The sequence below is a fragment of the Brachyhypopomus gauderio genome, unplaced genomic scaffold (genome assembly GCF_052324685.1).
Source record: "Brachyhypopomus gauderio isolate BG-103 unplaced genomic scaffold, BGAUD_0.2 sc45, whole genome shotgun sequence".
Classification (NCBI taxonomy): domain Eukaryota; kingdom Metazoa; phylum Chordata; class Actinopteri; order Gymnotiformes; family Hypopomidae; genus Brachyhypopomus; species Brachyhypopomus gauderio.
The window spans coordinates 1,678,655-1,701,627 of record NW_027506871.1 but is presented as its reverse complement, the minus strand read 5'-3'; the positions used below and the strand labels follow the sequence as shown (position 1 = coordinate 1,701,627).

Genomic DNA, 22,973 nt, shown 5'->3' with positions numbered 1-22,973 from the left:
AAACAGTGAGCACGTGTTTCAGACGGACAACATTTAATGGGAAATTGGACCACGATCGCGAGTAACTGGTCTAACTAGGTTAGTTAATATTTTATCACCATCAGCGTTGACTAACGTACCTAAAATGAACTGAAATCTATGAGTTTGTTTGTTTATTGTTATTAGTGGCATTTATATAGTACGGAAGCATATTGCTGCAAAGAATGTAAAAATTCTTCAGCATGTTGTTATTATGAGATTTTATGTTGTTTATGTCGCAGTGGCGGCTGGTGCAAAACAAATTGAGGAGGGGCGTAAACAATTTTTTGCCCTTTATTTATTTGAACATGAATTTTGCCCTAGCGTTCTTCAAGTGAACGCTTTGTGAAATGATTTTTTGTCCAACCTGCTGATATATTTGACTCAGCAGCAGCATATTAGCAGTGGCATATTCCGCTTGGGTATATCGCACTTAGCTGTACATTTTCTAAAGGTACACTGCTACCTCAGGTAACGTTAGCTTAGCCTTTTAGCATAATGTTTTTTTCTTTCGGAAACTTGATAAAGTGGGAAAGTCCACTAAAAGTCGAGTATATTCCTCTTAGATAGTGGCATATACCATGGGATACCGGAAGGACACAGTTGTATAATCCACGAAAAGGTGGCATATACCACAGTACACCGGAAAGTGCCAGTGGCACGTGAAACGTCATTTCCTTTTATGCCAGTGGCATAAAAACGTCACATGCCAGTCCACAAATGCTGCTACTGTAACGACCACTGTTCGGTCACTGAAGCAGTCGGACACAGGGGCTTGCTTTCCACTGTTTATTCTGAAACAGATTTTATCATGCGTTTATCTTCTCTTGCATAAGACGGCTGCAGACATCACAAGCGTCCATCCCAGAGCTCTCACTCGTCTGCTAATTTATGCCATATAACTGTACAAAACACATGTGATCGTATAGATTGTTCTTACTAAAAACACCGAAATTACAGATGAAAAGCATTTTCTCAATGCACGCAAAATGAACATGTTGTAACACACACAATACACTTACACAATTGTGGAGGGAAAATTGACAAACTAACACACCTGAAACAGATTTTATCATGCGTTTATCTTCTCTTGCATAAGACGGCTGCAGACATCACAAGCTGGGTAATAAAAATATCAGAAATTATACGTTTAATCAACCTTCGCCGACGAAGCCATCAAACACGGCTCAGGTAACTGGAGCACGTGCGTCGACAATATAGCAAAGTTAACTTTCTCAACTTTTAGTTTTGTTAATCAAATTTACTCACTAAAAAGGGACAATATGTTTATAAAATGTATTCGAAAAGTGTTTTTGGGCTTTTAGCTAGGTATTAACTAAATTATATAATATATTAATGAGAAACTGCAGCAGCTATACACCGTCCATCCCAGAGCTCTCACTCGTCTGATGGAGGTACGGTAACAGCAAAGGGACACAGTCTGCAGTGACGTCAGAGCGAGAAGAGAAAAGCTTCCCAGAACCATTATGAACCGTTTTATAATAAGCCATTTTGGTGAAACTCACTATATTATTATATATATATTTTAACCCTGTTACACCCTCCCCCACTAAATTTTACCAAAATGAGCACATATTCCTTGGGTTACTACAGGTACAAAAGTTACACCAACATAAAAAAAAAATAAAAATAAATATATATTCACATTGGACACAGGTGACTCACAGTCCTCCAACTCAAAAGAGTATCCCAACAGGGATGAAAAAAGGGAAGAGAATGGCGCCAAATTCTCAACCATTTTCTGGAAGCAGGATGCAGCCTACATCCCACAAAGACCTTGTCCCACAACGAGTTACACTCTACTACTCAGCTATAACAAAAGAAAAAAATGTGGTGTATTGTACCAACCAATCAATATGGAATCATCAGAGAAAAGAAAAGAAAATGTACCCACGATTGTGAACTAAAAGCTCTCATTTAGGACTAACTCATTTGAACACTTGGAAAACTGACTTGGTGAACTTATCAATCGCTCTGTAACTGTCTCTGTCAGCTACCTTCTGTGACATATTACTGATCAAGCGATTAACTGGCTTAACTAATCGACCCACACGCGACCTGACCTCATGTCCTGAACTTGAACTAACAGTATTTGTCTGAGGTTTACCAGTGTGTGCATGGCCATGGTTACTACACCTGGCCGATTCAGATCCGGCATCATGACTGAGCTGATCTGTGTTTTCTGAGGAAATAGTCTGTTCGCTCTGTGGCTGACTCAGATCTGGGGATTTTGTAGATAGAGCTTCAATATTTGCAATATTGCTCACACTATCCTCACTACAAGGTAAACCAGATACCCAGCATTGAACTCTTGTGCACGTGTCTTCAGCGGAATGTCCAGGCAGACATTCATCCACATCAGTGAGACCATGTGATGATGCTGATTGTGATTCAACAAAGGAGGCATCCGAAACTGTGTCCATAATCAACGGCAGAAAATTTGCAAGCATCAGCAAGTTACGGTGAACAACTCTGTCTTGACCTGTTACAGGGTTATGAATCCTGAATGTGTGGGTTGATTCATTAACACTGACAACAGTGTAGACTGTGGATTCCCACCTATCTGCAGTTTTACGCTTCCCTCGTTCTCTCTTGTTTGCAACCAGAACTCTGTCACCAACAGTGATCTGTGATCCCTTCACATGACGATTGTAGTTTAGCTGTTGACGATGATGTTCTTTATCCGCATGCTGTTGAGCGATCAACATAGCATCCTCAAGGTCTTTAGACAGTGATTTGACATAAGAATCATAACTGCTGATCTCAGGGTCTTTCAAGATGTTTTTGAACATTAAATCAATGGGAAGACGCGGGACTCTGCCAAACATCAAGAAGAAAGGTGGGTATCCTGTTGTCTCGTGCACTGTGCAGTTGTACACGAACGTCAACGTTTGCAGCTGTTTTGGCCAGTTTTTCTTGGCATCAGGAGTAAGGGCGCGAATCATATTTCCCAGAGTTCTATTAAAGCGCTCAACGCTGCCATTACCCATAGGGTGGTATGGGGTGGTATGAGACTTTCTGACTCCAGCGACCTTCAACAACTCACTAATTAGCTGACTCTCAAATGACGCTCCTTGGTCTGAATGAATTCGTTCTGGGAATCCATATACACAGAAGAATTTGTCCCATAACTGCTTAGCTACCTGCTTCGCTGATTGATCTTTACATGGAAAAGCATGTGATAGTCTGGTAAAATGGTCCGTGACCACAAGCACATCAACAGACTTATTGTTGCTGTCTTCTGCACACCAGAAATCAATGCACACAAGTTCGAGAGGTGACGTCGTTCTGATGCTCTCCAATGGGGCTCTACCATTAGGTTCACTAGATTTTCCAATGAGACACCTAGGACAGTGCCTGACATATTCACGCACATCTCTATCAATATGGGGCCAAAAGAACCTCTGTCGAGCTAGTGCTAAGGTCCTAAATTGTCCCTGATGTCCCGCACAATCATGGACACCTTTAAGAACCTCTTGTTTGAAAGAGTCTGGGACGATTAATTGGTGTCGTCTCTTCTTGGAGATTTGATCCTTGCATACTCTATACAAAATGCCACTGCTAGTGACCAATTTCTCCCAGTGTTTTAGATACCTCAGGACCATCACAGATTCTCTGACTTTTTCCCGCCTGGATGGTCTCCGGCCTCTGTCGACATAGAGCAACACTCTAGACAAGGTGGGATCCGACCGTTGGGCATCTCGTAGCTCTCTTTCCGAGTAAGGAATGACATCAACATCAGAAGAAATCATCTGGGGCAAGTGATCCAGCACATCTGTAGCACGTATTCTAGCTCCAGATTCCCATTCACTGTGTGTCTCCAGAATAGCAGAAACTACCTCTTTAGAAAGCGAATGTTTCTCATGACACTTTGGTGCACATGTCTCCCTAGCCAGATAAGTGGCATCATCATTATCATCAGGGCAACTTGAACATCTGAAAGCTTCCTGCACTGAATTGTTAGACATTGGGACCGTTTCTCTGAGCAGTTTATCATATGGGTCTTTTAAGATCCTCTGGCCAATGGTCAGTTTTACAAATGGCTTGCGACTGAGGGCATCCGCAACAACATTTCTAGGGCCAGGAATATACTTAATATCAAACTCATATGATGCCAACTTTGCTACCCATCTCTGTTCACATGAGTCAAGCTTCGGTTTAGTCATGATGTGGGTAAGTGGGTTGTTGTCCGTCCACACTGTGAATGCATGACCTTTCAACCAGTGGCTAAATTTGTCGCACACTGCCCACTTCAATGCAAGAAACTCAAGCCTATGTGCAGGGTACTTTTTTTGAGCTCGTGTGAGCGATTTGCTTGCAAAAGCAATGGGTCTAGCCCTACTTTGTCCCTCCTGAAGTTGCGAGAGAACAGCTCCCAAGCCATCCAGTGACGCGTCTGTGGATAGAATGAAGGGTCTAGTGAAATCGGGGTGTGCTAACACAACACAGTTCAGTAAGGAAAGCTTTAGTGCATCGAATGCCTGCTTATGAGCCGATGTCCAATCACTTGGAGTCAATTTCCGGCACTGGTAGCGGACTTTTGCACATGGTCTACCTTTACGTTTTAGCTTCTGACCTGCTACCAATTCAAACAGAGGCTTAGCAGTGGCAGAATAGCTTGGTATGTAGTGTTGGTAGAAATTAACCATACCTAGAAATGATCTAATACGAGATGGGGAGGGAGTGATGCCATCCTGCTCCATTAGGTCTTTTACGCACATTTGGCTGATAGCGTCTACCTTGCTTGTGTCTGTAGATACTCCTGATTCATCCACAATGTGTCCCAGAAACTTTACTGATCGCCTGAGGAACCAGCACTTTTTGGGTGCCAATTTTAGATTGTGTAGACGCAGGCGACTGAAAACCAGCTCCAAACGTTCTAATGCTAGTGCTTCTGTGGGAGCAAAAATTAAAAGATCGTCAAGGTAACACAAGAGACTGAGGAAGTTCTGGTCACCAAATATGCTTGTCATCATTCTCATGAAGCTTCCAGGGCTGTTTGAAAGGCCCTGCGGGAGCCTTGTATACTCATATAACCCCATCGGTGTAGTAAATGCAGAATATTTTCTGTCATCTTCATGTAGAGGCATATTATAAAAGCCCGATGTCAAATCCATCGTACTGAAAAATGAATTTCCTCCAAGTGCGGCTAGACAATCAGCCTGATGAGGCAGTGGATGCGCATCTTTCAGTGTCCGTTTGTTTAACCATCGGAAGTCAGTGCACACTCTTAAGCAGTGATGCCGGTAACGCGTTACTTAGTAACGCGTTACTGTAGTCGGACTACTTTTTTCAGTAACGAGTAGTCTAACGCAACTACTATTTAAAAACTAGTAGTCAGATTAAAGTTACTTATCTAAAACATCGTGCGTTACTATTTCTGCATTTCGGGGGAACGTAGGTTATATTTATTCATTCTTATTTTTTGGCTACACGTTTCTTACGCGGTTACGTCATCTCTGCTCTGCTGCGCCAAAGTCAGATGTGAACAATATGGAAGTTGAGGTTCGCCTTTAGCAGCTGGAAATACAGGCATTATTTTGATTTTATTTCGGCTAAGGAAGACAACATTAAGGTCCGTTGTACACTCTGTGCTGGCAACAGAGTGCTGTCTACTTTCAAAAACACAACGTCAAACCTGAAAAAAAAACCGGGGCTTGGCGGCGAACGTAAATTGTTACCGGGCGGGGTGTAAAATGGACTAAATTCAGTGTTATATCGCGATCGATCGATCGCCGGTGGTTGGCGCCAGATCGAACTAGTAACTCATTGAATCATAGATGTGGATCAGAGGTAAATAAACTAGATTTATTTTTTTTCGGCGTGAGATATCGGAAGTGTGGCGTGTAAGCGTGTGAAGACAGTCAAATGCGTGTGTCTCAATGCGTGAGAGTTGGCAACCCTGTAAGTGGGCGGAGTTGAACAGAAAGACTGTCTTATTTATTTATTTAAAAAACATGTAAGCCTATTTCAAGAAAAAGTTTACAAATGCCAGTGTCATTTTTGATGTTCCGGTTAAAATACATGTCAATAAAGTGAGTATTGGCAGAACTGGTAGTCATTTTCATGCTATAGGGGCCGGGGATCAGCCTCTGCTGAAAGTAACTAAAAGTAATCTAACTTAGTTACTTTTAAAAGCAAGTAGTCAGTAACTTAACTGAGTTACTTTTTAAAGAAGTAGTCAGTAGTCAGTAGTCGGATTACTGTTTCAAAGTAACTATGGCAACACTGCTCTTAAGTCACCGTTCTTTTTCCAAACAAGAACAAGTGGAGAGGCATACTCGCTGGTAGACTTTCTGATTATTTCTCTCTCTTCCATCTCATCCAGGACACTTTTTAGCTTCTGATACTCAGCAGGAGGCACTCTTCGAAATGGAAGTCGAAATGGCTTATTGTCCACTAGGTGGATTCTGTGGACAAACCCTTTAGCCTCACCACAGTCAAGATGGTGGCGAGAGAAAACATCCTCATACTTGAGAACCAGGTCTGCTAGTTTGCCTTTCCATGTTTCTGAGATGTCACATGACTCCAAATCAAGATCACTCAAGCCCACATTGTTCAGTCTTTCCCTCACATCTGATGAGATGATCTCACAAGATCTGGGAATATCATGGCCTTCAGGAACAGTCTGACCATGGTCAGTAATCTGGACCTTGCAAGACAGTGACTCTGGACCCTCCATGTCCTCAAGAGCAAGGCAGGTGAAGACGTCAGCAAGCTTGGCATTCCTTTTTACAGTAATAGGACTGGAAGAAGCATTCAGTACTTTCAATGGAATCCATCTATCCCCCCATAAAGGTGTCACTATACGTGCAACCATTAACCCTCTGGGAGCAGCACGTGAAGATGTGGGTTCTACAATAACAGTACTCCCTGGTGAAACCACAGTTTGTCCAGGTAGTTTAGCCCATAACAGATATTCAGAACCAGCATCTAAAGTAACAGCTGTGTTGCATTTTGCTGTACCAACTTTGTCAGGAGCATCACCACTGGTCCAGCGATTGAAACCAGCAAGAAGAGACAAGAACTGCTCAGAATCAGAACAATTTGAGGTAGGAGTAGAAATGACCTTCCAGTACTGACTATCTTGTTTCAGCTTGCTGAGAATATGCTTGAGAACATTAGTGCCAATAATTAGGTCATCCGATTGGCCTTCGACTACTAGAGCAGGAACAGAAATCTTGCAGCCATAAATCTCCATGTTGAGCTCTGTTATGGACTTTGGCTTCACACGGCTACCACCACAACCAATGAGTACAACATCAGTGTCAGATCGGCTTGCTCCATTCACAGCTCCAGCTTCAATAAGTTTCAGTTCTGCTGCATCACTGAGTGTACACGCCATGGATCCGCTGTCTAGCATAGCATTGAGAGACACTTTGTTCTCGACTATCACTGAAGTATAAAACAGGCTGTCACTGCTCCTGATTTTCTGTATGTTCTGATATACAACAATGCCTGAATCTTGAGCTTCAACACAGTTAGGTGAAACTGATGCATCTCTAACATCAGGGTCATATTGGGAGTCTATCTGACCTGAGCATCCTCCCTCCATACACAGGTCCGCTAGTTTCCCTGCAAACTGCTCTTTTGGGTTGTTTTGGTCGTACACGAGCTTTTAGTGTGACCTGGAGAGTAACAACCAAAACACAACTTCTCTGACAGACAGTGGGACTTAGTACTATGGTCATTCTCACCACACACACTGCATGCTGTGATGTTACGCCAGCTTCTTCTCCTGTCCTCACGCTGCCTAGAGGGCTCTGCACTCTTTTTCTGGACTTTTTCCAAAACCTGTTTGAGTATTGTCATCATGCGGTTTAGCATATCATCACTCTGACTAGTATGTTGTTGGGACAACACAACAGTAGGCTCACCAGTGTTAGGGACAGTACTGCTACACTTGGATGCTGTTTTTCCATTAGGACTCAGATCGCTGTCTTCCACACAAGCGACAGCACAGTGTTGTAAACGTGTAGCACCCGGACCACCCGTCACAGATCGCTTCTCACACTGATACTCATCAATTCTCTCCTGAATCTGCTTTGCACTCCACTCGTGAATTGGCTTGCATTTGAACACATAAGCCAACTCAGGGTCTGGGCAGTACTTAACAAACATTCTGGTTACCTCCTCTGGTATGTTTTCCATGCATCTGCCTTGGCGACGAAGGCCTTCGTCAGCGAGGTCTGCTGCTTTGTTGACACGTATCCAGTAATCAACAGGATTTTCTTTGTGCCTTGGCAATGTGGAGTAAAAGTCTGCAAGTGGCAGGCACGATGAGGTCCTACTAAAATGGTGCAGCAGTATGTTATATATTGCGTCTGGACTTTCTTTGGCATTAAGTGTGGGGTCACTTCTCAATCCTATTCGGACTACATCTCTAGCCCTACCCATCAACCTACACAATATTTCATCTGACTGTTCAGACACTGTGTAATTCCGTCTTTTGACATAGGACTTCATCATGTCAATCCACTCTGTAACTGAGCATTTATCTGAGTCATCACCCCTGAAAATTACAGGCTCTCGATTAGGGCTGACACTAACATTAATACATGGAGCGTCATTACAACCAGATGAACAAAGTCTGTCTCTCTGTACATTGCCTTGACTTGCATTAAAATTGACTGAACCCTGTAAGGCTAGTTTCTCTACAATAGCATCACCAATCTGAGCACCCACCTGACTAATCATTTCACTCAGCTGTCGTACTGGATTCAAATCAGTAAGAGGTGTAGAGTGACTTGGCCCACTCTGAGCAAACTGCTCCGCAATGGAATCAACCTGATCCTGACCCAGCCCTGAATCACCATTACTGTTAGTTAACACTTGGGAAGCACCCAAACATTTGTCTCTTAACCTAGGTGATTTGTGCATAGACATAAACCCTCTACCCCTCCCAAAAGTGAAGAAATGATCATCCGCATCAGTGGCATTAAGAAAATTACTTGCCATATTTTTCAACTTATTTCAGTAAAGGTAGGGATTAGCACTTTCACAATCAATGCGAGTGAAAAAAAAAAGAAGAAAAAAAAATGCACACTTTAACAATGACTGGCAGTCCCTTGTACCTGACTATTGCATTGAAACGTATGGCAAAGAGTTCCGCGGCACTGAAGGGGGTGTGGCCACGCTGTCCTCGTGCTCTGGATCCCTGTAGTCCGCCCTCGCTGAAACTCCGCAGCAACTACGCGGCGATCTGCATCAAGCTGACCAAGAATCACGGAGTCGACGGCACCAATGTAACGACCACTGTTCGGTCACTGAAGCAGTCGGACACAGGGGCTTGCTTTCCACTGTTTATTCTGAAACAGATTTTATCATGCGTTTATCTTCTCTTGCATAAGACGGCTGCAGACATCACAAGCGTCCATCCCAGAGCTCTCACTCGTCTGCTAATTTATGCCATATAACTGTACAAAACACATGTGATCGTATAGATTGTTCTTACTAAAAACACCGAAATTACAGATGAAAAGCATTTTCTCAATGCACGCAAAATGAACATGTTGTAACACACACAATACACTTACACAATTGTGGAGGGAAAATTGACAAACTAACACACCTGAAACAGATTTTATCATGCGTTTATCTTCTCTTGCATAAGACGGCTGCAGACATCACAAGCTGGGTAATAAAAATATCAGAAATTATACGTTTAATCAACCTTCGCCGACGAAGCCATCAAACACGGCTCAGGTAACTGGAGCACGTGCGTCGACAATATAGCAAAGTTAACTTTCTCAACTTTTAGTTTTGTTAATCAAATTTACTCACTAAAAAGGGACAATATGTTTATAAAATGTATTCGAAAAGTGTTTTTGGGCTTTTAGCTAGGTATTAACTAAATTATATAATATATTAATGAGAAACTGCAGCAGCTACACACCGTCCATCCCAGAGCTCTCACTCGTCTGATGGAGGTACGGTAACAGCAAAGGGACACAGTCTGCAGTGACGTCAGAGCGAGAAGAGAAAAGCTTCCCAGAACCATTATGAACCGTTTTATAATAAGCCATTTTGGTGAAACTCACTATATTATTATATATATATTTTAACCCTGTTACACTACCCCTTCTCCAGCAGCTGACTGACACTACCAACAAGAGTGGGTGTGACCAACAAGAGTGGGTGTGTCCGGGGGCGCAGCTAATCTGAAACCAACCAATTAAACTGCAGCCTCAGATCACCTGTTGGCACAAGTTTATGCATTTACATGCGATCTCATTAGACCAGCGCCTCGCACACAGTACGGAAGAGGATTAGGGCCACTATAAAAAAAAATATATATGGGACATTGGAAAAAAAAAAGGGCAGCCAGAATTCTGAGATTAAAGTCAGAATTCTGACTTTTTTCTCACAATTCTGACTTTAATCTCACAATTCTGACTTTATTCTCAGAATTCTGACTTTAATCTCACAATTCTGACTTTATTCTCAGAATTCTGACTTTAATCTCACAATTCTGACTTTAATCTCAGAATTCTGACTTTAATCTCACAATTCTGACTTTATTCTCAGAATTGTGACTTTTTTCTCGGAATTGTGGGTACTTGGAAGTCATCAGCTTAATGACAGAGACATATGCAGTTGGTGAACAAACCCGTGGACGGAAATGTCCGATTTAAACGAGTTTCTCCGTGGGCGAGGAGTGCCAGAAGACAGCATTTCCATTATGGAAGAGCAGAAGGTGAGTAACAAAGACAGTTTGTCGGCTGGCACTTTTTTCTCAGCAAGTTACCGTTACTTGTTAGCATGTTTGTTAGCTTATAATGTTAGGCAAATAGGCAACGTCTCACATTACATCAAAGTTGGTCAATTGACGGGTTTTTGAGTATTATTGTACTTCTTTTCAGTTTGAACTGAGTACGTTTACTACGGCAATTAAGCAGCACGTTATGAGCGCTAGCCACCTGCTAATATCAGTTTAAGACTGTTCAAGACTGAAATCACAGTTTATACTAGGGTTGCCACCTGTCCCGGTTTTCCCGGGACTGTCTCGGATTTCCCGGTTTATCTCGGTTTTCCTTCTTTTTAATATTCAGTCCCGGCAAAAAAAAATTATTTAATGGCCCGATTTTCACTAGGTTAGTTCCAACGACTATTTAGACTGTTTCTGCACACTTTAAATCTGTCTTTTTTTCTCGCTGTGTCCATTTTACACCCCCGGTAACAACTTACGTTCGCCAGTGTAGTGTAGTGCCTGTACATTTACATTTTAATGGTCCAATGAAGGTACTTTAAAAACCAGGACATTTCCTCATTTAAAAAACAAAAAAAAAATAATCCGGGACAGGACGTGAAATACGGACATGTCCCAGGAAATACGAACGTTTGGTCACCCTACTTAAAGGTCATACTGTAGCTCCCTTATCCCATTATTGTATTTGTCCCAGAATACATGGTTTTCCTGTTAATTGGAGACACTGGCTGTGTTCGAAATAGCCTACTACATACTGGATACTGCATACTGCACTCAGTATATACTGGATACTGCATACTGGTCCTCGTAGTAGTATGCAGTACAGTTTCCAGTATGCGACAAAAGCAAAGCATACTACGGGGTCATGTGAGCGTAGCGTTGCATGATGGGATGCAGTACACCACAAAGATAGCTCTGTTCGCGTACTAATATTTTGCGGAAGTAGTATGTCATCCGGGGATGTTTCGCGTACTGGAAAAATTATTTTTATTCGCATACTGCATACTGGATACTGATCTGGGGCCCAAGCAGTACGCCACTATGTAGTAGGCTATTTCGAACACAGAAACTGACACAGCTTGAGGTGACTGTTTGTTGTTATTTGGTGCTGTATAAATAAAATGTAATTTAATTGTTTTGCAACGTGAACTTTGAAGAAACTTATTTTCTTTCTTCTTCTCTGCAGATTGACAGTGCTGTCATAGCACTGATGGATGACGCAGCTCTTGCAAATTACATCCCTTCCTATGGAGACCGCATTGCCATATTCAATTTCTGCAAAAGCAAGCAACCACTCTCACAAAGAAAACAAGGACTTTTGTGAAAGGCTGGACCCTGGAGTGACAGAAACGGTGCCTACAATGTCAGAGTTAGATGACTTAATTCGATTGTACTTCAGACTGTCTTTCAGTAACAAAGAAATACTTGCAATTTTAGCTCATAATAATCAGATACTTATAAGTATTCGTACCCTAAAGAGAATTTGTAAAAGACTAGGGATCTTCAGAAGAAAGAATCAGACAGACCTGCAAGAAGTACTGGCCTTTGTTCAACAAGAGATCATGACCAGTGGCCAGATGCAAGGTTATCGTTGGCTACATCTTCGTGCAGTTCAACGTGGATTTGTTGTGTCACAAGATACCATAAGACGCATTATCAAATTGGTTGATCCACAAGGTGTGGAATTAAGACGAGCTCGACGCTTGAGAAGACGTCAGTACAGCTGCAGAGGACCAAATGCACTTTGGCACATGGATGGCTATGACAAATTAAAACCCTATGGCATTGCCATCAATGGTTGCATAGATGGTTTTAGCCGCTATCTTTTATGGCTGGAGGCCTATACCACAAACAGTGACCCTAAATTGGTTGCAAGTTACTTTTTGAAAACAGTTTCATGCATGAATGGATGTCCAGAGAGAGTACGTGCTGACAGGGGCACAGAAAATGGTTGTGTAGAACAAATGCAAATGTTTTTGCGTAGAAATCACACAGGCCGTTTTGCAGGGCAGAGAAGTTTCTTATATGGAACAAGTACAGCCAACCAGCGTATTGAAGGATGGTGGGCTACCCTCCGCAAACAGAGTGCACAGTTCTGGATGAACTTATTTAAAACGTTTCAGGATGATGGTCACTTCACAGGAGACTTTTTGGACAAAAGTCTTATCCAGTTCTGCTTTCTTAATCTTGTTCAGGTAAAAGCTTCCTCATCCTCTGTAATGTCTCAGTTGTAGACATTGTATATTGTAAATCAATATAGTAGTGTTATTAGTAATTATAAAATCTTTCTTTGACATGGAAAATCTTTTTTTTTTTATTTAAAAGGATAAGTAGAAGCAAAATGGATAAATACCAATTAGACTAACTGCAACTTTCTCAGTACAGGTGCATGGAGCAAATTTGTTTTTTTCCCACATGGTTTAAATTGCTGGGGAATCTGGTTCCCTGAAAATGTACAGCCCTCGTTTTTGGCAGAAAGCAGTGTTCTGAATTTGTGAAGTTATCATGAAAATAGTTTGTGGAATTACTGAACACCCAGAATAAATTGTTACACTTATTGGTGATTGCTGACTGGTGAAAGTGCTACTTTGTAGTTACTGCTTGTTTTTAGATTGATTAGAGGTCATTTGAATGAAAATTCTTGCTGTCTATTGATGACTTCATAAGCCTTAACTTTGGCAAGAGTTATTGGTACACAGTTTGTTTTATTCTTATATTCTGCGCTACTTTCTTTGTAGGATGAACTTGATGATGTCGTAAACACATGGAACTCGCACAAAATTCGACCAAGATCAAGTGGTGGTGCTGCACCGGGCCGGCCAGTCATGATGTTCTCATTCCCAGAGCTGCACAATGCTGAGGACAGACTGAAACCGATTCACCTGGAGGAGCTCACTGTTTGTATGGAAGAGTGCACTCCAAAAGGTCGATTTCCCTGTGATGAAACTGTCTTTGAACTTTGTTGTCTACTTATGGTAGAAAATGAATGGGAAGCCCCAGTAGACCCACTTGCTGCAGCTGACCTGTATATCAGGTTAAGAGAAGAAATACTCCACAGTATTTAAGAAATGGCACACATCCACTATTTACATGTGCAAATTTAAATAAAATGTTGGTTTGTCTTGATCATATGATTTAATAACTGTTGCCATGTATTATGTTATGACCCTGTCTTTTTATGTGTTCGCGTGAAGCATTTTGTTACAGGTTTGTCCAGTCCGTGTTCCACTCCAGGAATCCCTGATGTCCCTGGGAACATGAAGTCTCCGCCCTCGGCTTCCTGATATATAAGGAGGAAATGAGAGGATCCCCGTTGCGATTCAGCCTTGCCGACCTCGTAGAGATTGAGAACTTTGAGATATTGCTATACTGTGTATGACCTTTTGATTTGGATTTGGATTTGGATTTGCGTGCTCCTTTACTATAACTATATAGAGTTGTGTATAGATATATGTATATTGGTGGTTTGTGTGTGCACACGGTGAGTAGGAAGTGGCTGCCATTTTGTTTGGGTTGTGGGTTTGTATCTGTTTTGGACATAGGGAGTCAGAGTAGTGTTGTCTTTTGTTTCACCCTGTTAGTGTAGTTATGTCTGTTTCTTTCTAGTATGGTTTTTGTTAGTTGTTTTGGCCTGGGTCACTTCTGACGTTTGTACCTGTGTGCACTTTGTCCTGTATATATATTCTGTTTGTGAATACTTGTAAATACACCAATACTTTACATTTTCTTGAATCACTGTCATCCATATTCCACCCCTTCACACCCCTGTTACGGCCTAGAGCCTAGATAGGTCGTAACAGAATTGGGGGCTCGTCCTTCCCTGTTTCTTTCTGTCTCTTCCCCTCTTTTTTGCTTTGTGTATTTTTTTTTTCTGCTGGCATTGCCTTTGGTTCTGGCTTAGGCATTTTTGTGGGTGGGCGTGTTGTGCTGTGTGCACATTGTTGCATTGTTGAGGGTTCCATAATGGCTTCATTTGACCTGTCTGTGTTTGTTCTTAGCCCATCATATGAGCTGTTAGATCGTTGTCATAAGGTTGATCTGTTGTCTGTAGCTGATTTTTTTGATGTGGTTATACCTCGCTCTGCTACTATGAGGGACATTAGGAAGCTGCTAGAGTCATCTCTAGTAGAACGTGGTGTGCTGCCTGTGGCTGAGGAAGTTCCAGGTATTGCACTTGGTTTGGCCCAGAGCACAGACCCAGCTGGAGCTGAATCAGAAGCTGTGGTTAGTCCTAGGATGGGACCTAGGAGTTCTCCCATGTTTGATCCACGTATGGAGATAAAATTGAAAGAGTTGGAGTTGGAGATCAAGATACAGGAACGCGAGGCAGAGTCGTTACGACTGCGGGCTTTGCAAATAGATGCGGAAAAGGAGGTGACACTTAAAAGGCTGAGTATGGGTCTGGAGAGACAAGCAAGTACCCTATTGTGTTGTGTTGCTGTTATTGTTGTTTTGTTACGTCGTGTAATTATAAGACATACAGCCGAAAGGTTAATTTTTATTCACGGTATACCAGCACCAATTTGACAGAACAGTGGCTGCAACGGTCACCAACATCCCCTTTAATTTGGTATATAACTTTAGAAAATAATCTACCAACATACCCTTTAATCTGGTATATAACTTTAGAAAATAATCTACTAACATACCCTTTAATTTGGTATATAACTTTAGAAAATAATCTACTAACATACCCTTTAATTTGGTATATAACTTTAGAAAATAATCTACTAACATACCCTTTAATTTGGTATATAACTTTGGAAAATAATCAACTTCTTCAAGCAATGCTACATGTAAGACATAAGCAGTGAAGGCTCAAGGTCAGGTTATGGATATGGTTCAAATGGATACTGAACTTTATCAAAAGACTCAGAACTACAATATAAATGTAGTGGTAAAAGTAACATTTTATTGGAAATTGGAACATGCATACAATAAAAATGCCCAATATTTCCATAGGTAACAAGGACATTCTTTTTAGTCTTGAAACTAATACTAGAGAACATGGAAATTTTGTATAAGAATGACGTAAGAATGATGGCATAAGAATGAAAGAATAATCACAGCCCTTGGACACTGCACTGTATAGTGTCTGTGCAATGACAATCAGTAAATGTCTTCAAAACTCTTATTTATTTTGCAGCTTGCAACATTTTCTTGGATGAATGTTTAGAAACAACACACCATTTAAGAAAACAGTGGAAATGCATGAATATATTCTAAAAACATGTGCGTTCACAAATGTGTGCTTATGTGGTACTTGAGCATCCAACAGCAAATACCAACCTTTGATCTTTTAAACTAACAAGGGCATATAAAGCAAAATATCGCAAGCATGACTAATGCAAATGTGCAAAATTATGCACATTCCTGCAACTAGCAAAACAGTGTCTAACTGCCTATAATACTTACAATAGAACATCAGGATAAATTTGTCTTAGTCCTTACAAAAGTATTTGGCTTTGCGCAAAATAGATAAATGTGATGTAAACTTTCACACAACTTAACAAAAAAAATCTTTCACTGGGTGCATTAAAGAAAATATGAAAGAACATTTTCTTTATATTGCATACATCTCTAATGAGCACAATTTTTGTTGTTGCTCAAGGTTTCTGTTATGCAACTAGAGAACTTGGATTAGGTGAAAATAGCTTTAGCTATGGTAACGGACAGTGTGCCAGTTCATTTTGTTTTGTGACTGTACTAGTTTATTGTGAAACTGGATAATAAAAGAGACTGGAAGATTTGTAGCCAAAACTGGGCTTCTGACACAAATATGGTAACTTCTTTCTAATTATAAAAGAACAAGAAGGAGTGTTTTGTATAGAGCTCAAATATGTATTCTTATCCTTTGCAGTTCTGCTCTAGTCTGCATAAATAGTTCAAACATAGTGAATTGCTGTTCCTGTGAGAGTCTATACAATGTCCATTACCCAGACATTGCTTTCCAGAACTGCATTAAATTCAGAACGGAAATCTGGGAAGTTTTCATAGCTGTCAGCTATTTGCAGAATCTTCCCACACGTGTGTGCAACTGGTCTTCTTGTAAACTCTGTCATAGCTTGAAACTCCACATAAATACTGTCTGTCACTACAAGATCTGATCCGGTGCAGAATCGCAGAAATTTCTGAAGTTTAATGTCATCCAACTCTCTGATGAATCGTTTCAGATGATTTACCACTTCCTTTTGCTTTGGTGTCAAATCAACAGAAAATTTCAGAAGTTGGCAGACTTTTTTTGAAGTTGGCTGCAGGTCCGAGAACAACTTTGTCAATGTCTCTGGAGTGAGGGCAAGGTGGTGATGGGTGATTTCCCTCCAACAGTCAATAACAAACATTGGTTTTTGGACAAGCTCCTTATGTGCTATTTCATCAAGGATTGTTGGAAGAGTCTCAGCGGTGATTCTTTTCCTACAGCCATAATTGTCAAGAACTTCCACAAGATCATCCATGTCAACTGCAGTGAAATCACTTACTGCTTGCACCAAAACTTCACATTCTTGGCTGCTCACAAACTGCAGAAAATGCACTTTAAGATCACTGTAAACACAGTTGAAAAGCACTTGTTCAAGAAAAGGGATAGCAAGTTTGGTTGGAAAATACTGACAGTCTTGGTAACCTTTCAGAAGTATTCTGCCAGTTGCCTTCCATTTTTCAGCAGAAAAATCATGGCGAATGAATGGCACTTTAACTGTTGCACCAAGGGTGCATCGCTCATAGAATTCTTGCCAGAAGCAGCTGAGTACATCTCTCAGTACCCCTGATCCTCTACCTGCTTCTTCTGTATTGTCTGGAAGTATGCGTTTCACATTCAGTGTTTTGGTCAAAATCTCTGCATCACAGAAAGCAGTAATCATGTCATGTAAAATGTTAGCATGATGTACAATGATTGTTATTACATCCTCTGGATTAGCTGGACTGAGGGGTACAAGAAAACCTTCATAGATTAATGTGTCATCTGTACCTTCTTCAGCATCAAAAGTGGGACCAAAGGTTATCTCTGAATCATCTGAAATTTCTAAAGGATGGTCGTCTCCATGAAAATTACCTAAGACTTCTGCCACTTCTGTTGGATTAATTTCACTGCCACTGCTTGCAGAGACAAACATCACTTCAGATGTCTCACTGGCCTCTTCTTCAAGATATTTTGGCTTTGTTGCAATGTAGAAGCGTAACATTGTCAGCCTTGCTGCTTCATACATATCACCAATAGACTGGCAAGTGTCATCAGTGAGGTGGTTCTGTTTAAAGTCCCAGACCTCAAACTCAAAATCAGTTTCACATCCTTTAGGAGACACTCCATCAGGGAAAAAAATTCTTTCCTTGCTGAAGAATATCCTTCAATCCTGCATCAGTGGCCATTTGAATTTTTCTGGTGCCACCTCCCTGCTTTGCCCTCACCTGTTTGGTTATTTTTCCATCATGATGGATCCATCCTATTTCAACATTTCTTGATGTCTTTTGCTTCTTTGTCTGTCTTGTTCGTGTGTCTGCATGTGAAGTGTTCTCCTTGGGACCTTCCTTTCTGTTTTGCATTTTTTCACGAAGTTTTTGTAAAAGTCCTTGTTTTCTTTGTGAGAGTGGTTGCTTGCTTTTGCAGAAATTGAAGATGGCAATGCGGTCTCCATAGGAAGGGATGTAATTTGCAAGAGCTGCGTCATCCATCAGTGCTATGACAGCACTGTCAATCTGCAGAGAAGAAGAAAGAAAATAAGTTTCTTCAAAGTTCACGTTGCAAAACAATTAAATTACATTTTATTTATACAGCACCAAATAACAACAAACAGTCACCTCAAGCTGTGTCAGTTGCTGTGTTCGAAATAGCCTACTACATAGTGGCGTACTGCTTGGGCCCCAGATCAGTATCCAGTATGCAGTATGCGAATAAAAATAATTTTTCCAGTACGCGAAACATCCCCGGATGACATACTACTTCCGCAAAATATTAGTACGCGAACAGAGCTATCTTTGTGGTGTATTGCATCCCATCATGCAACGCTACGCTCACATGACCCCGTAGTATGCTTTGCTTTTGTCGCATACTGGAAACTGTACTGCATACTACTACGAGGACCAGTATGCAGTATCCAGTATATACTGAGTGCAGTATGCAGTATCCAGTATGTAGTAGGCTATTTCGAACACAGCCAGTGTCTCCAATTAACAGGAAAACCATGTATTCTGGGACAAATACAATAATGGGATAAGGGAGCTACAGTATGACCTTTAAGTAGGGTGACCAAACGTCCGTATTTCCTGGGACATGTCCGTATTTCACGTCCTGTCCCGGATTATTTTTTTTTGTTTTTTAAATGAGGAAATGTCCTGGTTTTTAAAGTACCTTCATTGGACCATTAAAATGTAAATGTACAGGCACTACACTACACTGGCGAACGTAAGTTGTTACCGGGGGTGTAAAATGGACACAGCGAGAAAAAAAGACAGATTTAAAGTGTGCAGAAACAGTCTAAATAGTCGTTGGAACTAACCTAGTGAAAATCGAGCCATTAAATAATTTTTTTTTGCCGGGACTGAATATTAAAAAGAAGGAAAACCGAGATAAACCGGGAAATCCGAGACAGTCCCGGGAAAACCGGGACAGTCCCGGGAAAACCGGGACAGGTGGCAACCCTAGTATAAATTGTGATTTCAGTCTTGAACAGTCTTAAACTGATATTAGCAGGTGGCTAGCGCTCATAACGTGCTGCTTAATTGCCGTAGTAAACGTACTCAGTTCAAACTGAAAAGAAGTACAATAATACTCAAAAACCCGTCAATTGACCAACTTTGATGTAATGTGAGACGTTGCCTATTTGGCTAACATTATAAGCTAACAAACATGCTAACAAGTAACGGTAACTTGCTGAGAAAAAAGTGCCAGCCGACAAACTGTCTTTGTTACTCACCTTCTGCTCTTCCATAATGGAAATGCTGTCTTCTGGCACTCCTCGCCCACGGAGAAACTCGTTTAAATCGGACATTTCCGTCCACGGGTTTGTTCACCAACTGCATATGTCTCTGTCATTAAGCTGATGACTTCCAAGTACCCACAATTCCGAGAAAAAAGTCACAATTCTGAGAATAAAGTCAGAATTGTGAGATTAAAGTCAGAATTCTGAGATTAAAGTCAGAATTGTGAGATTAAAGTCAGAATTCTGAGAATAAAGTCAGAATTCTGACTTTAATCTCAGAATTCTGGCTGCCCTTTTTTTTCCAATGTCCCATATATTTTTTTTTTTATAGTGGCCCTAATCCTCTTCCGTACACACAGGAAGTGTGCACAATGTAAGCAATTAAATACAATTATGTGTTTACTCTTTTAATAAATTCTAACATGGCTATTAGACACACAGTGTGACTAAATAATTTCTTCACTATCACAGTTTATAATGAACTCATTTTAATATCGGAACAATATTAAGGGGGCGGCGCCCCAGCGCCCCATATTGACCTGCCGCCACTGATCTAAATCAATATTTCGGAGCAAGCACACATGAATCTCACAACCAAACCAACATTTCAAAAATGAGCAAATACACACAAATGTCAAAACTCTGTTGTGTCCAACAATGGAGAAAACGCTCTCCCCTTTTCCTGGTCGGGTGTGTTGTCTTTATAGGCGGTCCAACGAAGCGCTGGAATGAGGCAGCCAATCCGGTGACGACGTGACTCTGGGCCAACCAGGTGGAGGCACATCTGTATCATACACCTATACAACACAACACAAGCACACAACAGCACCTACTCCAGTCCAAGGGGTCGTAACAGTAGGCCTATAGTTTGATTAGGTGATTTTATTCCTCTGATGTATGTGATTTCATAGGCTGTTTATTTCATCTTTACTCAAGAAATATGTATTTGTATGGACAATACATACAGCAATGAGTTACATGGCGACATTTTTATCTCTCTACAGAGAAAGTTAACCAAGCCAAGTGAGTTGACACAGAAGTTGGGGGAGTTGCTGCCTCCTGCTGGAAGGAAAAGGTAGTGAGGACTTTTCATATTCCTTATGAAGCGCTTTAGTTTATCTACACTATATGGCCAGAAGTATTCTCTCACCCATCCAAATTATCAGAATCAGGTGTTCCAATCACTTCCATGGCCACAGGTGTATAAAATTAAGCCCCATACGCATGTTTTAACAAATATTAGTGAAAGAATGGGTCGCTCTCAGGAGCTCAGTGAATTCCAGTGTGGAACTGTGATATGATGCCACCTGTGCAACAAATCCAGTTGTGAAATTTCCTCACTCCTAAATATTCCACAGTCAATGGATGCTGAAGCACATAGTGTGAAGAGTGAATCACTACAGACATCCAAACTTCATGTGGCCTTCAGATTAGCTCAACAACAGTGCACAGAGAGCTTCATGGAATGGGTTTACATGGTTGAGCAGCTGCATCCAAGCCATACATCACCAAGTGCAATGAAAAGTGTCGGATGCAGTGGTGTAAAACCACCCCTGGACTCTAGAGCAGTGGAGGGTTTGGTGGTTGCCAGGTGAACAGTACTTGTCTGACTGCATTGTGTCAAGTGTAAAGTTTGTTGTAGGGGGATTATGGTGTGGGGTTGTTTTTCAGGAGCTGGGCTTGGCCCCTTAGTTCCAGTGAAAGGAACTCCGAATGCTTCAGCATACCAAGACATTTTGGACAATTCCATGCTCCCAACATTGTGGGAACAGTTTGGAGCTGGTCCCTTCCTCTTCCAACATGACTGTGGAAACTGTGTCTGTGGACTTGCACAAAGCAAGGTCCATAACAGAGGTAGGTAGAGTATTCAACAATTTTACTCAAGTAAAAGTATGCATCCAAAAATTTACTTGAGTAAAAGTAAAAAAGAACTTTGATTATAAGCTACTCAAGTACAGTACAGTATGATGACCTTACAGAATAACACTACTCCTGCACTGTCAGGCTGTGATTGGTTTAATTCTGGATGTCCTGGCCAATAAGATTCAGTGTCAGCTCTGAGAAACTGATGAATGTCCCACGTGTGTTAGACTGCAGCACACGAGTTAAACACATTTATCAGGAGGAGAGTGTGAGTGTCCTCATAATGTAATATCTACACTACACACACCAGACCATTTAGAGGGAGGAGCACAGGATACAGTTTAATTTACACTTTGCTGTTTCTACTTTAATAATTTGCACGTTTTTCACTGTTTTGTACAGCTTTACCCTGTGTGATGTATGTCAGTAATATTAATACATTTTGTGTTCCTGTGTGATACAAAGAGCAGTTTACAAACATGGCAGACTAAATAAGTGACAAAAACACATACAGTTACATAAACTATTTTTTATTATACTGACAATACGTGTGGCAAGTTCATGGCAGCACTATGAGAATCTGAACAAGATTGTAGATGTCTGTGGTTTGAGTTGAGCACCTCTGGTAAAAAATAACCGAACCAGCAACAGTCTCATCACCTCCTCCCTCAAACCACCACCCACTTCTGTTTCAGTGACAGATCATTATCTGCACTTCTGTTTCTATAAAGCAAGAATAACCAACAGGAAATCAGGCCCCAGTCATGTTTAAAAGTAACACTCACATTCCTTAGTTATGGTGTAGTTAAAACATTGTTTATCTTTCTCTGAAAGGCAGAGAATTTCTTTCACATGTTCATGAATGTAGAAGCTGGTTTAAATAGATTTGTTTTATCTTAGTGAAGTGTAGAGTATGTGAGACACAAGTCTCAAGGTAATCCACATATAAATGAAATGTAAACACAAGTTGGTGTGTGAACATTTGCTTGTGTTTGTGGGGGTCATAGACAGACTGACAGTTTTTCTCTCACTGAGCAGGTGGAGAACGTATTTAGTCCAGTCAGGGTCACGTCTGGCTCTGCCATCTGTCTTTAAAGTCATGTTCCGTGTGCTTCTGTTTTCATTCTGGTTTTCCCCACCTGGTACATTGTAACCCCGCCCCTTGAAAGTGATTTCATGTATCCCTGGTTTAGTATCCTTGATTTTCTGTGTATTTAAACAATGTGTTTAAAGTCTATTTTGTTGCTTGTTATTATATTGTATTGTTTGTTTTTGGACTCTGTGACATTGTTTATTCTCTATCTGGTTATGTAGGTCATTAATGTTATGCCTCATGTCTATTGTCTGCCTGTTCATGAAATTTCCTGTATACATTCTGTGTGATCTGCCTGGTTTTCCTTTTGTCTGTTTTATAATGGATATCCATGTTGGTTGGAAGAATTCCCTAA

At 41.0% G+C, this 22,973-nt stretch overlaps 2 long non-coding RNA genes across 3 annotated transcripts; one reads left to right on the top strand and one right to left on the bottom strand.

The window, feature by feature from the left end:
• Positions 1-755: 755 nt before the first annotated feature.
• LOC143486778 (uncharacterized) lies at positions 756-10,130 on the bottom strand. The gene is made up of 3 exons (XR_013123664.1): positions 9,935-10,130; positions 9,611-9,672; positions 756-9,455 (listed from the first exon to the last, which is right to left on the bottom strand). It is a non-coding gene; the product is annotated as an uncharacterized LOC143486778 (long non-coding RNA).
• Positions 10,131-12,791: 2,661 nt separating this feature from the next.
• LOC143486787 (uncharacterized) lies at positions 12,792-22,950 on the top strand. 2 transcript variants are annotated; one of them, XR_013123679.1, is made up of 4 exons: positions 12,792-12,942; positions 13,486-20,538; positions 20,667-20,737; positions 21,334-22,950. It is a non-coding gene; the product is annotated as an uncharacterized LOC143486787 (long non-coding RNA). The 2 variants fall into 2 exon arrangements; XR_013123680.1 differs by having other exon boundaries at positions 21,021-22,950.
• The last annotated feature ends 23 nt before the right edge of the window (positions 22,951-22,973 follow it).